The 16,217-nt window shown below is 45.7% G+C and overlaps 1 long non-coding RNA gene across 1 annotated transcript; it reads left to right on the top strand.

The window, feature by feature from the left end:
- The first annotated feature begins 4,703 nt into the window (after positions 1 to 4,703).
- Positions 4,704 to 8,966, top strand: LOC121489051. The gene is made up of 2 exons (XR_005987252.1): positions 4,704 to 4,781; positions 5,832 to 8,966. It is a non-coding gene; the product is annotated as an uncharacterized LOC121489051 (long non-coding RNA).
- Positions 8,967 to 16,217: the final 7,251 nt, after the last annotated feature.

Here is a 16,217-nt window from a genome sequence, read left to right as displayed (position 1 = left end):
GAAAGAATATCCAATGGGAAAAAGACAGTGTCTTCAACCAGTGGGACTGGGGAAACTGGGCAACAACATGCAGAAGAATGAAACTAGGCTGCTTTCTCACATCATACACAAAAATAAACTCAAAATGAATAAAAGACCTGAATATGAGACCTGAAACCATAAAAATCCTAGAAGAGAGCATAGGCAGTGATTTCTCTGACATCAGCTACAGCAACATTTTTTTTCTGGATATGTCCCCCAAGGCAAGGGAAACAAAAGCAAAAACAAACTACTGGGCTTACATCAAAATAACGAGCTTCTGCACAGTGAAGGCAGTGTTTTTATACTGAACTGAATACTTTCAGGCAGTGAAGCTATGAGAATAATGTGCAAACATTCAAGTTAAACACTGGAAGAACAGACTTCTACAGGTGCTTATAATGTTTTCCATAAATTAACTTCACAGCCACCAGAAGTTATCACCCAACGGCCTATGGTGTAAGATAGGGCATTCAAATGTTAAAATTCTTCAAGTAAGATCTCCATTATGGATCCTGGACCTATATTTAGGTCCAGAATCCATTTATTTCTTGGAAGATAATTCAAATTAAATAATTACTTTACTGGAACTGAGGGAGGGTTGAAGGCATCTAAAAACACAGAGTAACTGTCTTCATTTTGCACAAACATTTAAAAAAGAAGATTCTGAGTTTGTTGAAGGGTTTGCTCACTTTTGACACTTCTGCTTTCTTTCCTGTAGATACCCCCATGAGACTTTTTTTTTGTCTGTGTATTGACACAAAGCATAGAAATAGGTTAGATCCAAGTAATAGGTTAGATCCAAGTATTCCCCGCCATTAGAACTATTGTTATATTAATGTAAACATTAACAAGGGAAAAGCAAAGTTTAACTCCAGAGGGGGACTGTGTTCCAACATTCAGAGGCCTTTGCCGTGGGTGATCATTATGTCACTCATAACTTTTGTTTAATCTCAATTGAGGAAACACAGAACACTACAAACAGAACAATGCCTGTGTTCAATCTCCATAAATGCACTTCCAACAATGTCTGTGTGTAGAGATTCTTTTATTTTTTTTTCGTTTATGTTTGTTCTATTAAAATTATATTTATTGTGATAATAATAGTAATACATGTCATGATTGATTACAATACACATATTTTAAGAAGTTACATTTATCGAAATGTAATTTTATGCTTATTGAACCTAATAATAAAAATAGGACTAACTTGCATGTTGTTGTCTTTTTTTAAAAATTGATACATTGACACGCACACTCAAAAGAAAGTTTTTTCACCAGGGAACTTCTGGGAGGCACTGCTCTGAAGGATGTGGTTGGGAAGAGGGGGTTAGTGGGCCGAACCGGGATTTGTTGGCCAGTAGGATGGGGCCGGTGTTGCCAGGTATATATGGTAGCATCTTTTCTCCAACTGAAGCTCCCTTTGGGTTGTGGATTTTTTGTTTTCTCCAAAATTATTTTCTTTTTAGTGGGTACAGTGGTAAGCCACCTGGCACCCCTGGCAAGGGGCACCAAAGGGACCATTTCCACAGGCACGCTGTCATCCTCTAGGGGTGCGAGACGCGCCGGCTCCCCACCACCTGGGCCACCAACCGCCTTCCTCTCTCACATGAAAACTCATGTCCCTTTTGATAAACATGAAAACCCCACACTTATATGCTCCCCTCTTCCACTCAATGATTCTTGGGAATCACTGAATTTGCTGTGTAATTTCATCAGCTAAGATTCAGTTCAAACTTCCTTGAAAGTTGTGATACAAAAAAGTTTTTTTTTTTCATTTGTCGAGTATAGCATGTGTAACCTTGAGGACGCTTACGTAAGCAATGCCTCTCACTTGCAAGGCATTCTTATCCCTTTAGGGGTACACACCTTCCTAGCTAACTGTCGCTGTGTTGGCTCATGCTGAAGATCCCTTGAAGTTTTCTTATTATTTTATTTTATTTGTTTTTTTTTTTTTAAAGATTTAATTTATTTATTCATGATAGTCACAGAGAGAGAGAGAGGCAGAGACACAGGCAGAGGGAGAAGCAGGCTCTATGCCCCAAGAGCCCGACGTGGGATTCGATCCCGGGTCTCCAGGATCGCGCCCTGGGCCAAAGGCAGGTGCCAAACCGCTGCGCCACCCAGGGATCCCTATTTGTTTTGTTTTTATTTTATTTTTAAGTAAGCTCCACACCCAGCATGGAGCCCAATGCAGGGCTGGAACTCACGACCCTGAGATCAAGACCTGAGCTGAGATCATGCATTGGATGCTCTTGAGCCACCCAGGCGGCCCTTCTTATTATTTTAAATAGTGTGGTATCCAGCGCAGTGATGTAGACGCTGTGATTTAGGTTGTCATTGCTCTTGCTTCTCTCCCTTCCCACCCTTTCCGCCTCCCCTTCCTATGCTTCCCCTTGGACTGTCTTGTCTTGAAAAGGGAGAAGGATGTGCATAGTGATCCTGTAGCACTGAGCACGTATAGACCTTGGTTCCAGGCACATTAGGGGCACCACCTGTGTCACCACCTGTGTTCCTTCCATCAGTTAGGTGGGGGGTGAGTGCTTGGAGAACGGGGTGTTCAGGAAGCCAGGAACCCCGCAGCCATGGCAGCTGGGCTCCAGGGAGACCTGCCATTCCTCGCCTTTACCCTATGCGTGGTCTCCTCGGAAGCGGTGCCTGGGCTGTGTTTTGGTCGAGGGTGTGTGTAGAGAAGGAAGGGAGATGACACACGGGAGAGGGTGGTTTCCATGGTGGCGCGCTGAGTTCATGTTATAGAGTACTGTAGCCTGACTGGGTTTGCAGGTGAGCTCTCATGTGCTTGTGCCTGGGGCTCAGACACACGACTCCCCGAGCACAGGGAAGGCTCAGGGTCCCCGAGGAGCAGGGATGGAGAGGACACACCTGTGCTTATTCAGGTGGGCGTCCTAAGCCAAGCTTCCCTGCTGGGCCTCCTGCAGCTCCTGTCTTTGACGTGACCTCTGCCCCCTGACTCCATGGGGCTGTCCCTGGGCTGAATCAGGTCAGCACCTTCAGAGGTGGCCCCGGCGGGTGAGTGCTGACAAGACACCACTTCCTCAGCACGCACTTGTGGTCTGGGAGCTGCCCCAGGTCCTCCCCAGACACGGGGCTCCACTGGGGATCTACTGCGGATCTGCGTTCACCCCCAGGCCAGAGCCAGCCAGGGCGTCTGAAGCAAAGGGGTCAATGACCTTGAAGACTTCTGGGGCTTGCCCTGCCAGGCAAAACAAAAGCAAAAAAGAAACTTTGCATTTGTAGCCCAGTTTCAGAAAGTCATTTAACTCTCCGGAGAATTCGGTGAGACGTCAAATAGAAGCGACCCTTCCCTGCTTCCTCCCCGCGGCCTGTTTCTTCATTTTAAATTTCTAGACAATTCTTACAAGGCTTATACTTCGCATCTTACTGCTTTTAATTGAAGCAGAGTTTGCATAACACGAAAAGCACAGGTCCTAAGAGCTCAGTTGGGAGAGTTTGTTGCGTGACCCATGTCGCCGTCGAGACTCAGGGTGTCTCTGTGGAGCCGCAGAGTTGCCTTGCTTCCTCTCTGACCCTCTCCAGCTCATCTCTACCCAGAGAAACTCTGCTCATGATCTGGCCCTGAGGTCAGGGCAAGTTCCTAGCAGGGTGAAGACCCCAAATTTTGTATCCCGATAGATGTGTTCCCGTATTTTTAAAAAATTATTTTATTTATTTACTCATTTAACCCGGAGTGAGAGACACAAGCAGGAGGAGCAGCAGAGGGAGAGGGAGAAGCAGAGTCCCCGCTGAGCAGATGGGGGCTCCATCCCAGGACCCGGGGATCACCACCTGAGCCCAAGGCAGATGTTCGCCCACTGAGCCGCGTCCCCCATAGCAGTAGAGCTGAACAGTCCCCTCACGTGACTTTGTATCATGGTTAATTTGTGTGTGTGTGTGGGTGGGGTTTTTTATTAACATAAAGCCAGAAACTTAAAAACCCAATTTAGAAATTGAACTTGGTCAGGCCAAGTTGCTTCACAATAATAAAGGATAATCTGCCAAGCAAAGAGCTTAACACTACAGATCACAGTAGTCCATGAAGTAGTGGTCAGCACACCTTGATCTGATTCTAACCCTGACTCTTAAGTGTTCAGGGTATAGAGATAATAAAATTACTTCAAGACCGATGAATATATAACTAGCAGTTACCTATAGTGACTCTAACAAAGTCTAAAGCTTTACTTGAATCAGGTCTTACATAAAACACTGGTAGCGTACCGAAAGGCCCACAACCATATTTCAATTGCCAAGTTCTCAGGATGATCTAGAAGTCTTCCTATCCAGAGTCCCTCTACTACTTTTAAACTTCCTAATCTTCTGGCCCACCTTGCCAGTCAACTACTTTTGCTTGATTCCACATCATGGTTCATTTTTAAACTAATATTTCCCCACGACTTTCGGCGTCACCGTGGCCATCAGACCTCTGGGAGGATGAGCCCTGTGTCCGGGCTGTGCCCAGGGGTGGGGAGGAAGGCACCAGTGACCTTGCTTGTGCTTGGCCCAGAACAGGGACTCTGTAAATTTCCTTGAAAGTGACTTAGGGTCAACATTGAAAACAAGGGCTTAATCATTTACTGGGCCCAGGTCACACGTGTCGTCTCTGGAGGTGAGCCGAGAGTCCGCGGCGTCGCCTGCATGGGACGTGGAAGGTGGGGGCTGGCTGTGCAGCCGAAGCGTGGAGTCTGGGTGGGAGTCTGGGTCGGAGCGGAGCCTGTGCGGTCCCACGGGGCCCGAGAGCCACTGAGGTAAGGCGGGCGGTCCCCTGCCTCACACAAGGAGGAACCCTGCTTTCCACATCATCCTCAGGGGGTGCAAACCACACTTTCTAGTCCCTGTGTCCTGGTGCTTGGATGTCTGGGACCTGGCTGACCCTGGAGGACCTGCCTCCCCCCAACCCTGCCCCGGGGTTAGCTGATTCCTGCAGATAGTTGACTACTCCACAGGCTTTCTTTCGGTAGGAGCCAACCAAAGCCAGCCACACCTCGACCGCCTCCTCTATCAGTCTATCAGGATCTCACACTGGGGGGGGGGGGGGTCGGCTCTCCACCTGCCCTAATCACCCCAGGGCAGGTGCCAGACAACAGGGGCAGCCCCCAGGTTACTCAGACACCCGATCCTAAACCCGCGCCCCCTGCCTCCCCAATTCCTTCCCCTCAAAACCACAACAAAGGCACTTGCCTGGCTCCTCCCTCAGCCCCTCTGCCTCCTTCACTGACCCACGTGGCTCCTCATGGCTGAGTGTGACCTGCTCCCTCTGACCATGAGTGATAAATTCTGTCTACAGTTGCAGTCGTCCCCTCATCTGTTGGCCTTATCGTAGCTGAATAATCATAACACCCGCATTTTAGGACATGGATATAAAGCGACTATTCATTTGCCAAGGAGGCCGTCGCGTAGGACAGGTTGGAGCTTAGGTGGAGGCTGTGGCTGGGGACATCCTGCCCCAGGGAGCAGCAAGACAAGGTTCGTGGAAGGGGCCCAAGTCAAGGCAGAGGGAGACGCTGTGCAGAACAGGTAACTGAGGACACCCACCTTCCAGGACTCCCCTCCAGTGGGCTGAGGCGTGTCCCAGAGACTTTTCAAGGAGGAAAAACAGAAGGATGAGTCGTCAAATCTGGTTAAAATAGCAATGGGATTTTGTGGGATTTACACATCCTAGGAGGAATGCAGGGTGGGAAGCCACCTAGATGATGGTGGAGTAGGGACGACCGACGGTTGGTAGCAAACACCCATGCGGCATAATTTGTTACTATTGTTCATAGTAACTAGGTACTATTTTTATTCCCTTTTACAAGGAGGGCAACAGATGCACAGAGATGAGACGATCTGTTCAAACTCACACAGGAAAGGACACGCGAGGAGCTGGGCTGAGCAGGGAGCCCGACGCGAGACTCGATTCCAAGACCCTGAGATCATGACCTGAGCCCAAGGCAGACGCTTCACCGACAGCCCCCCGGGCGCCCCTGGGCTCACAAGTTTAAACATTTGAATCCAAACTGCAGTGGGAGGAATGGAAAATCGCCGAGTGGCTTTAATCCTCAATTTTTTACACTTGCTTTTATCTCGAAAAGCAAGGTAGGGCTGTTCAGCGTCTGTTGCAGGGCTGGCCCACAAAGTTGGGGGACGTGTTTGAGCAGAACTGCAGGGGTAGCTGTAAATACTAATGTGCAAATCCCACAGGGGCAGGTTGCCTGGAGCTGGTGGTGGGCACAGCGGGAACCCAGCCCGTTGCCCGCCTGGCGCTCAGAGCCTGGGAAGAAAGGCCGCCAGCAAGCAGATGCAGACACACGACCACTCCGGATGCTCGTCGAGGGTCCTGAGGGAAGTCAACGGAGCACCGTGATACCGAGGGCTGGGTGTGCGTGCAGGTGGCGCTCAGGGTGCCCTGAGCCTGAGTCAGCATGCGGAGAACTCCTTCCTGAATGACCAGCTGGCTGCTGGCCGACAGTCGGGAGAGGGGGAGCCTCGGGGGAAGCCACCGGGTGCAGGTGCTCAAGGACAGGAGTTACACACATGTCAGGGCCCAGCTTGGCCCGGGAACTCCAGCGAAGCCCCCCTTGCCCGTCTGCAGAGTCCCAGGTGCTGGTGTCCACCGCCACTAGTGATTTATACCAGGTCCCAAGCTGAACCAGCATCTGACCCCCAAAACCTCCTGCTTCCCCGAAGCCCCAGGCGGCTGGAGGACACGACCAGGCCCTGGATGTGGGTCACCACCAAAGCCCTCCCTTCCTGCTCATCTCCACGTTCAAGCCATGACTGCTTCCCGTGCATCTCCTCATCTCCTCTCCTGACAGTTCTGGGATCTGCTCCAGCCTCCCCATCCGTAAGGGACCGACTCTACCACGTAGTTTGGAAGCCTGTCTTGGGAGAACCATGGTAGTCTGCGGGTCAGCTCAGAGGGGTTTCTGGATCAAAGACTTAAATAATGTTTGTCTCTCACTGTAGAACTTGTGAAAAGCATTTGGGGGTGGGAGGGACGGAAGCAGGACAGCACCTCCACCCCAAGGATAAGGACATCTGACTTCGAGTAACACTGAGTAACACTGAGAATGACACAACTGAAAAAGGGATGTCTTGTCTCTGCCCTTGGTTTATTCACTGTTTGTGTTTGTTTTGACTTTCCAAAACCCTTAGGAAATAAAACCACTCGAGGTGTCGAAGATTTTTGAATAGATAAAAGCCTATCCCTAAGAATTAAATTTCAAAGATTTATATGCAACATTTTCATATGGAAAACCCCTGGGTGAGTTACAGTTCCTTTCAATCTCTTCTTAAATAGACACCACTGTATACTAATTCAACTTTTTCTTGCACGATAAAATAATTAATTGTGGTTATACACTATTGTTCTGTCGATGCATAGGGTTCTGTGTCCCTGTAAAAATATTGTCATATTATTCCCCTTTCTGAGTTCTTATGTCTGTTCTGCGTATTTTTTTATTTCCTTCTTGATGGCCATGCTTATAGACATCACTTGCTTTAGGTAGAGCAGCTTAAAATCTGCTTCAGTGTGCTATAAAGAAGTTTTTGAAATTTTACTACATTGTCCAGTTTCTCGGTCTTTTTCTAAAGTTCCTGATATTGGGGACATTCTTAGAACACTCTACCCCATATCAAGATCATAGATGTATTTTAATGGTGCGTCTTTACATTTGAATCTCTGCAGTAGAGTATATTTTGATATAGAAATGCATTGGAGATCACATTTTGTACCCCCTGCCCCGTCAAATGTTTACTCTGTTTCCTTAAACGAGTGATTAACATGTCTGACATTCCCACCTTACTTTAAAATGCTAAATCCTCACCTACGTGCTTCAATTTCTATTCCTTTTATTGGAACTAACATGCCTCTTTCTGAACCTGATCCTCACAGTTTAGCTTCTATGCTATTGCTATTCTCTTAAAATATATTGGGACGAATCTCATAACTTTCCTTTTTAGTCGTGCTCCTGGCTAGGGTCAGGTGTTTATATAGCTCCCAGTGGACTAAAAGAAATGAAACGTAATCTGTTTTTATAAAGTTCATTTGGATTTTGATTGAATTGAATTAAGTGTGTATATTCACATAGAGAATTGGTGGCTATTAGTAATGCCTCTTTAACATCGAGGAAATTGTGCACCTGATGTGTCAGTATTCCTTATTATTTGGAGTCAGTTGTATCCTTTTATCCATCTGAGGTATGCAAATATACTTTATGATTTTTCTAGGTATTTTATGGATTTTGTTCTTGTGGTTAGATGTGGTGGCATAGTTTGCTTTGAGGTTTTAGTTGCAACTGTGACTGGGATCTTTTGCTGTGTTTAGGAAGAGGCTACACACACATACACAGAAATTTAAATATTTGAGTTATAAAGAATTCTACAGAGGTTGCTCTGTAGATTTAGACTGGCTAAATTGGAAAAGCTTGGCAATGATGGAGGAACACAGGGCTAGCTGAGGACTAGGCACGAGTCTGGGGCAGCACATTGACAAGTCCTTAAAACAGGCAGAGGGACGTTTCTCTAGGGACTCAGCTGCCTCGATGCTCATACTTGGCTGAGGGCAAGAGGCAATCTTAGCCCGACCCCCAGGATCCTGTGAGTCTACTTTAACATATAAAAATTCCTTTAGAAGTTTTCCTTTATCTCCAAACCCCCAAGATACATGTTGGTGATCATCCCCCAAGCACATGACCCACCGATACACATCTGAAGGGTCTCATGACTCAGGTTTTACTAGACGGTAATAAGTCACCTTCTCCCAACAACAGCCAGCCCCCTCAGGGGCCTGGAGACCTTGCTTCCAAAATTCCTTAGAGAGTAAGCTCTCCCCAAACCCCTCCCAAATCCCAGGTATATAACCAGCCACTCCTCACTGTCCCAGGGCAGCCGCTCTTCCTGTCCACGGGTCCTGTTCCCGGGCTTTAATAAAACCACCATTTTGCACCAAAGACGTCTCAAGAATTCTTTCTTGGTTGTTGGCTCCGGACCTCACCCCATCAAACCTCATCTAGATTCCAAAATTTCATCAGGAAGACCTAATTTGGGAGAGAATATGGAGAAAGACACATGTTAATGCTCTCCTGGTGGGATTGTGAGTTCCTGTAAATTTTCTTATGGAGCATTTGACTACACACATATTTAAAAAATATATACCCCACTTGACTTAGCAATACCAATTCTACAGATTCATCCAAAGGATTAAACGGGACAGTTCACAAGAATATGTCCAAGTTCATCATGTTATTGCTCATAATAGTGGAAAGTCGGAATCAATGCAAATGTGCATTGTAAGAGAATTATGAAATAAATCATGATATGGTCTTAGGATGTAATGTCTTGCAGCCGTGGATATGGTAATGTAGCTAAACACATATGCACATGTTGACCTATTGTCCTAGAGAATTGTCCTTGAGTGGTTATAATAAGGCAAGTATCTATCAGCATATATTCTGTGGTACCACACAGAAAATATGCATCTAAGTACACTTGAAGCAGGAGAGCGAGGTTCTTGTCTCAGGGAGTCGAAGAATGATTCTCCTGGACAAAGGAGAGTGAGTAAAGTGAGAGAAGTTTATTAAGCAAGCATACAGAGAGAGCTCTCAGGAGTGAAAGGGGTCCCGCCCCCCCCCCCCCCCCCCCCCCCGCCCCCGCCAGGCCCCCAGGGGGCCTGTAGGGCCGGTCTTTTATTGAAAGACCCCAGGGAACCTAAATCCTTTTCACACCTCTATTGATCTCACCATTGAGTAAGGACTAATGTTAGTCCTGAATTAACACCTTCAATGGCTTACTTGCTTTTTAGGGTCTGGTAATTCTTCATTGGTCACAAGTAGCTATTCTAGCAAGACCCCACCTCTGACACCTGGGACAGGATGGTCTGGTTTATTTATCTCTGCTTTACTTTCATCTCTATATTTCTGGGATGTCTGTGAGCCTGATCCCATAGCCCCCTACCCATCTGTCCCTCCCTGTCCCTTACTCACACTCAGCGTCCAAAAAGATATTAAACATTTAACTGGGATTTCAGGCCACTTATAGTTTTTTTTTTTTTTTTTTCAAACTCTCTTAACTTTTTAACTTTTTTTTTTTTTTTTTTTAAGCATGAATCATTTTAAACTCCCTTCCTCCCCCCACCCAGCTCCCTCGGCCCAGAACTAAGTTGTATCATTGTAAAAAGCAACAAAAAATTAAGAAGATGATAACACGTACTAAACCAAAGTGCTGGAAAGAAAGCGTGGGTTGAAATAACAGGTCAAAATAAATAGTCCTAGAGGGCGTTTTCTGCCCTAACTCACAATAGCTATTGTTTAACATTGGGTTCTAGGCAATCGCTGACGACTTTCCATGGCTGATCTCATTCGGTGTCAGGACTGGCTTGGTCAGGTGGTGTATTGTTTCCCCCACCGGGAGCTGGAAGGTGCTCACAAACTTGGGATGGAGGGGAGCCAGCAGGGCAGGCTTGCCTGAAATCAAGAGCCAGCAGGGCCTCCCTCCTCCTCTGGGTCCCCTTCCCATATCCGCTCTCCCTGTAGCTGACCATGCTCGGTGTGACATATTAAATATAATCCTGGATATACCAGATCGTTCTTTTCTTTTTTCCTGTTTGCTGTTTTATTGCTTCTACTTTTTTTCTTATCACAAAAGCAACTCATACTTAACATAGGGAAAAAAAAAATCTGAAAATACAGATTACAAGAGGATCCTGACAACAACCTGTAACCCGTCCCTTCTGGGAGGATTACCATCTATTTATACTGTTTAAAGGACCTCGTATATATTCTTCTGGACCCTGTTCTGTATATATTTATTGTAGTTCAGTAAAGTGATATCCATGTATGTTGTTCTGTGACCAGGGATGATTTATCTGTTGAATTTTCCTCTATTTAGATGCTTGGTTTGTATCCTTTTTAAAAATTTGCTGTTATTACAACTAACACAGGGATGACTCTCGGATAATGAAAGAAATAAGAGAGCAAAGGGAAAGAAAAAAGAGGAAGACACTTCACAATTCTGAAAAACTGGCCAAAATGGTCAAAACCCTGATAAGACTATAAAACTAGTCGGTAGTATACCAAAATTATCAAGACTGGATAAACCAGGGACTGGGGATATTTGTTTCTGACAAATTATCAATTAAGCCAGCTTGGGTTGGTTCACATTGTTTCTGTCTGTCTGTCTCTAAAATAGATGTACTATTTATAATATATGTGTGGATATATACGTATGTGAATATGTATAATATATATTTAAGCACATTATCTGGCTCCAGAAAGTGCAGAGTCTATCTGCGGGAAGCCTCCTTTTCCAGGAGGGGCTCCCCAGCTTTAGGAAGTAGCATCCCCCTCTCTCTAACAGATGAGACCGAGAGAGCCTCCTTCCCGCTGTTTCTCCCCTCCCTCCACTTGGGCCCTTTGGCCTGGTTTTTAGTACGACTCTGTCCTGGGAAGCTTTGGTCTCGACCAAGACGTGTGCATTGAGTTCAGCCTAGCTTGGGGGCCCTGGAGGGAGCCAGGCGTGCCCTCTGGGGTGTCCCGAAAGGAAAGAGACCCTCCCTTCTCCCCACGTGGGTCTGGCCTCAGAGAAAGGCCCAGAAGAGAAGTACAGCCGTTGCACCGACTTCCACGTGTGTGGCAGGGGCTCCCGCCTGGAGGGCAGCGAGCAAGCCAGAGGCCTGCAGGCTGTGCAGGAAGGCAAATGTGGGCCTGCCCAAGGGGTGAAACCTCAGACACAGCGTGACACCCTGAAGGGGAAACCGAATCATCAGGAGGCTCCAGGTGTTTCGGGGGTGGGGTGGGGTGGGGGGTGGGGTGGTGCTTAGGGCACCCCTCCTGACTTGTCTGCTTCTTGTTCTCCTGGGGCCTCACTCCTAGCTTCACAGTGATGCCAAAAGGAACTGCTGATGGTCTCGTGCGGCGCTAGGGTTTCCAGGGAGGATGTCAGAAGAAATATCCTGTGCTCCACTGTATCAAGAGGGCTTAGGTTTGTTCTGAGAAGTGTGGGGGATCCAGCTGCAGGTGTGTGGACGAAGAGCATCTCTGGAACCAGAATTTGGTGTCTGGCGACCATACACAGTAGTAGGCCTAGCAGAAGCTGGACTTACAGTTTTGCAAAGTAAGGAGGTCTTCCTGACTCCACACAGCCTTAGAGAATTCTGGAAAACCTAGAGACAGGAAATCCAGAAAGTCAGTTTCTCCAACATCTAGCAACAGGAACCTGGGCCCTGGGCTGCTGATGGGGCCAGGCCTACCATTTCCAGAGATGAACTGGCAGGTGTAAAGAGGGGGCACTTGATGGGATGAGCACTGGGTGTTATGCTATATGTTGGCAAATTGAACTCCAATTAAAAAAAAAAAAAAATATATATATATATATATGTAAAAAAGTAAATAAATAAAAATGCAAAATTTAAAACTGGAAAAAAAAAAAAGAAAGGCTCAGATTTCAAGACACTTTCAAGTGGGAAGGATTCCAAGAGGTGATTTGAGAGCTGATTGGCAGCAAACATGACAGGACTTTGAGCCCCAAATTGTGGGGTCTGGGGCTTTTGAAAATAACGTTTAGAGGATATTTTTATTATAAGGGAAATAAACACAAAAGTGATGACCTTAAATCTAACCACTAGGTAGCTCCATGGATGAGTTAAGAAAAAGGAATCATATATTCCTTCAACAAATGTTTACTGCGTTTCTAGTTTCTTCTATGTTCCAGACGTAGCTCTAAGCCCTCGAGGTATAGCAGAGAACAAACAGGACAAAAGTCCCTGCCAGCACAGAGCTTACATCTCAGTGTGTGGGAGAGAGAGAGACAGGAATAAAAACATGGACGGCAGGAGAATAGAACAGTGTTATGGGATGAATGGTGTCCCCCAGAATGCGTAGGCTGAAGTCCTAACCACCAGGACCCCAGAATGTGACACTGTTTGGAGATGGGGCCTTTTAGGGATGATTCAGCTAAAATGAGGCCATTAGAGTGGGCTGGATCGGGTATGACTTCTGGACACAGGAAGCGATATGTCACACAGAGGGAAGGCCGTGGAGGGCACGACAAGAAGGTGGCCACCAACCTGCAAGACAAGGAGAGGGGCTTCAGAAGAAACCAATCTTGGGACACTTTGATGTTGCATTTCTAACTTCCTGAACCTTGAGAAAGAAATTCCTGTTGTTTAAGTCACCTGGTCTGTGGTATTTCCTTATGGCAGCAAATAGGTCATAGGATGTCCAATGCAATGGAGAAGGGTAAGACGAGGTCAGGGGCATGGGGCCATGCAGGTGCCTGGGGGAAGAGCGTTCCAGGCAGAGGCTGCCAAGGCCGGGCGGTGGGAGCCAGCATGAGGCAGTTGAGGGTGAGAATAACCATGTGAGAGCTGAATATGTGAAGATTTGGGATTTATTCTGATTAAACCCATTTTCCTAATTAATAAAAAATCCTTTTGAAGTGAGAGAGTGAGGTTCTTGTCTCACGGACTCAAAGAATTAATCTCATGGACAAAGGAGCATGAGCAAAGCGAGGGAAGCTCAGGAAGCAAGGATCCAGAGAGAGCTCTCAGGAGTGAGAGGGGACCCACAGGGCTGCCCACGGGGACCTCCACCGACAGTCTTGTATTTAGGACTGACCAGGGAGCTTGTGGCCTTATTCTTGTGATGTCTTGGTTTGAGTAAGGATTGGTGAGAATATCTTTAATGGCTTCCTTCTTTTTAGGGTCTGGTTATTCTTTGTTCATCACAGGTGATTGTCATAAAAAGACCCCCTCCCCCCACACACACACCTAGGGCAGGGTGGTCTGGAGTGTTCCCTATCTTTGGTTTCCTTACATCTCTACATTTGGGGGATTTCTGTGAGCCAGATCCCATAGCCCCTGTCTATCTCTCCCTACCTAGCCCTATCTGTCCCTTACTCATTTTTGGTGTCCTTTACTGGCTTTATGAGATAGTAAGATAGCTAGGCAGATGTTAGTTAGATAATATCAAATTTAAGAAACTTTGACTTAAAATAATTTTGAATTTCTCAATCTCTGATTGTGATATCCCTTTGTATTTGTTAAAAATATTATTTTGTAAATAAAATAAAATAAAATAAAATCTTATTTTGTGTCCTCACTAAATGTTAATACTTTTATTCATCTATTTCTTACCCATCCATTATTAGGCTTCAAAATATTTTCTGTGTTGATATCATAAATGGTATCTTTTTGCGCTATAATTTCAAAGGAATCAATCAACCTCTTTCTCTGTCGGTTCCCTGTAGTGCACAGTGACCTACATAGCAACGTTTGCTTCCTCCCCGCTCCCTTTTACTAGCCAATTTTAGTGGAGAATATCACGTTTCTTCTACTTCGGTATGTGTCCATTGATTTCTCAGGCTTAAATGAGATTTTCTGATTTCCAGCTATAAAAGCAGAGGGGGAGGACGTCAGGTGGCATTTTGTCCCCTCCTTCCCATCACTGGCTAGTTGTAGAATTCCACGGTTCACCATCTGTGACACTTGCATTGGGTTCTGCACCCATCATCACTGCATTCCCCTCTTTAGCTCTAGGATCATAACAGCTTGATACTCACTCCCAACACCTTATCCTACACGTATCCTTCCCGGAAGTGAGTCCTCCAGCACGCTTCCCCAGGCTAGCCCCCCATGGGAGCTATACTCCTTGAGTCCTTTTGTTGAAAGATGCCTGCTGCCTTTATAATGGAAAGCCAGTTGTCTGAGTTAAAGAATTTATGGGCTCACATTTCCTGTTCTTGAAGGCTTTGCTGGCATTGCTCCTTGTCTTGTAGGGCTGAAGGTACTTGGTACAAGTCTCCACCTTCCTGATAATATCAGCAACTCGACTGTTTTGCCTTGCTGTTCTGGAGATTCTTTCTATTAAAAATCCAGAAGTTTTATGGAGATGTTAAGATAGAATTTGTTATTGACGGTTCTGTGCCAAATTTTCTTGGGATACCACTTTAATTTTGTAGACTGGAGTCTTCTGATCGCCTGAACATCTTTCTAAAAATTTTATCTTTAATGTTTTCCCAATTACCTCTTAGAGACACTGATTATATGAACGGCAACTCCATTTTGTTGACCATGTCTGTCGTTCCTTCCTGCTCCACCATGTGAACTCTGATGTGTTCTTTTTTTAACATAAATTTATTTTTTATTGGTGTTCAATTTGCCAACATATAGAATAACACCAGTGCTCATCCCATCAAGTGCCCCCCTCAGTGCCCGTCACCCAGTCATCCCCACCCCCTGCCCTCCTCCCCTTCCACCACCCCTAGTCCATTTCCCAGAGTTAGGGGTCTCTCATGTTCTGTCTCCCTTTCTGATATTTCCCACTCATTTTTTCTCCTTTCCCCTTTATTCCCTTTCACTATTTTTTATGTTCCCCAAATGAATGAGACCATATAATGTTTGTCCTTCTCCATTTGACTTATTTCACTCAGCAACAATACCCTCCAGTTCCATCCACATCGAATCACATGGTGGGTATTTGTCATTTCTAATGGCTGAGGAATATTCCAGTGTATACAGAGACCACAGCTTCTCTATCCATTACTCTGATGTATTCCCATTTCATTTTACCCGCTCTTCTCCGTCCCATCCTGGTTGTCCTCTGCTCTGGCTCCAAAACTGTGCACTCTCTTCTGCATGCCTCCATTCGGTCGCGGTTTGATTTTCTTCTTTAACTTCTACCCTGGTTCTATAAGCTCAGCTTTCTTATCTCTTCTTATCTCAAAATATCTTTTCTGAGTGAAAGTGTCTCTGATTTGTGGATTATCTCTGTTTTAAAACAAATACTTGCTTCATCATCTTCATCAACTTAGCGTGCTCTGTTAGGCCAGAATCTTTGTCCATTTCATGGCAATATTTTCAGCTGGGGCTTTCTATTCTACCAATTGTTTCTCCTGTTCCTTTATCACTTTAAAAAAATGTGTTTGTTTGTTTGTTTGTTTTGTTTTGTTTTGGTTTGGTTCGTTTTTGTTTTTGTTTTTGTTTTTTGGTAATGTCTTTAGAGAGAGTCTGTTTGGTTTCCTTTTGATGATAACTCATCTTTGTTTGGTGTGAAATATTCCTGGACTATCTATTTGTAAGAGGGTTTTGTGGGCAACAGACAAAAACGGATTTCAGACACCTAAGAGTCCTCCCTATGACACAGGATTATAGATAAGAATACGTTCTGTTAGTGGTTAATGAATCAGAGTGACATACCATATGCCGT

The sequence above is a fragment of the Vulpes lagopus genome, chromosome 4 (assembly GCF_018345385.1).
Source record: "Vulpes lagopus strain Blue_001 chromosome 4, ASM1834538v1, whole genome shotgun sequence".
Lineage (NCBI taxonomy): Eukaryota > Metazoa > Chordata > Mammalia > Carnivora > Canidae > Vulpes > Vulpes lagopus.
The sequence above is the reverse complement of the archived record's forward strand: the minus strand, read 5'-3'. Positions and strand labels throughout refer to the sequence as shown.